Below are 1,799 nucleotides of genomic sequence, written 5' to 3'. Positions count from 1 at the left end.
AAATCACTTAAAATAAGGTTATTATCAAGGTGGATCTTATCTAATCACAAGAATGCTTAAAAATGGTCTGGGTGCTTTACGTGGGTGCGTTAACAGGGGGGCATGTGAGGTCATCACCTGGGCAGGCAGAGTGAGATGGTTTGAAAGAGAGGAAGACCGAACCAGAGCCGGGCATGGCAGTGGACGTGGTTCCGCACAGAGCCAAAGATGACTAGTTTTTTCAATCTAGTCACCAGTTATAACGTAAGTCGACATGACATGCTGGCCTGGATCAATGAGTCCCTGCAGTTGAATCTGACAAAGGTCGAACAGAACTGCTCAGGGGCTGCCTGTTGTCAGTTTATGGACATGCTGTACCCTGGCTCCATTGCCTTGAAGGAAGTGCAATTTCAAGCAAAGCTAGAACATGAATACATCCAGAACCTCAAACTACTACAAGCAAGTTTTAAGAGGATGGGTGTTGAAAGAATTATTCCTGTGGACAGATTAGTAAAAGGAAAGTTTCAGGACAATTTTGAATTCGTTCAGTGGTTCAAGAAGTTTTTTGATGCAAACTATGATGGAAAAGACTATGACCCTGTAGCTGCCAGACAAGGTCAAGAAACTGCCGTGGCTCCCTCCCTTGTTGCTCCAGCTATGAACAAACCAAAAAAACCTCTCAGCTCTAGCAGTGCAGCTCCACAGAGGCCCATTGTGACACACAGAACTACTGCAAAACCCCTAAGGCTGGCCCAGGTGTGGTGCAAAAGAATCCTGGTGTGGGCAATGGGGACAACGAAGCAGCTGAACTGATGCAGCAGATCAACGTATTGAAACTTACCCTCAAAGACTTGGAGACAGAAAGAGATTTCTACTTTGGAAAGCTAAGGGCCTTTGAATTGATTTGCCAGGAGAACGAAGAGGAAAACAACCCTGTATTGCAGAGGATTGTGGACATTCTCTATGCCACAGATGAAGGCTTTGTGATACCTGATGAAGGGGGCCCACAGGAGGAACAAGAAGAGTATTAACAGCTTGGACCAGCAGAGCAACATCCAAATTCTTCACTCCAAATCATGTGCTTGACTGTAAAATACTCCCTTTTATTATTTTTAGAGGACTCACTGGTTTCTTTTCATAAACAAAAAGTACCTCTTCTTAAAGTGCACTTTGCAGAAGTTTTACTCTTTTTTCAATAAGTTTGAGTTAGGAGGTTTTGCAGTATTAACATCTAGTTGGTTCACTTAGGGAACAAAGGGGCTGACTATGGGCTCACCATAGATGGTGGTAACACTGATTGCTGGAGAAGGTGCTGTTATGAGATACGCTGAGGTGGATACCTCAGGAGCGAAATGTAAAGACTGATTTTAATTTTAAACTAATGTGAAATCTTGGCAGAGAATGTTTTAATAAATAAATGCCTTAAGAGAAAAAAATGGTCTGGGTTCTTCCAGGCAAGAAATATTTGATGTGTGAGAGGTCCTACGAAGAGGGCCGTGTAACAAGAACCTGAGTGTCCTAGGTGCCAAGGGTAGTGTCCAATCTACAGTCAGCAAAGTAAACTGGGACATCAGTGTCACAACTACTGGCAATGGATTTTGTCAATAACCTAAAGGAATGTGAAAACAAACCTTTCCTCAGTCAAGTCTCCAGAGGAGAATATACCTGGCTAACACTGTACTGCTATTTCAGATTTATGAAGCCCTGTACAGGGAAACCAGCCAATAAGTTTGGACTCATGGCCCATGGAAATGGTGAGTTGATAAGTTGGTGTTATTTTACACCTTTAAATTTGTTATACAAACTTTTGGAAATATAAA

At 42.6% G+C, this 1,799-nt stretch overlaps 1 pseudogene; it reads left to right on the top strand.

The window, feature by feature from the left end:
* The first annotated feature begins 207 nt into the window (after positions 1–207).
* On the top strand, positions 208–1,159 carry LOC102255018 (annotated as a pseudogene).
* The last annotated feature ends 640 nt before the right edge of the window (positions 1,160–1,799 follow it).

This window comes from Myotis brandtii, unplaced genomic scaffold (assembly GCF_000412655.1).
Source record: "Myotis brandtii unplaced genomic scaffold, ASM41265v1 scaffold526, whole genome shotgun sequence".
Lineage (NCBI taxonomy): Eukaryota > Metazoa > Chordata > Mammalia > Chiroptera > Vespertilionidae > Myotis > Myotis brandtii.
Note: the sequence above shows the minus strand (reverse complement) of the source record. Positions and strands in the feature narration are given on the sequence as shown.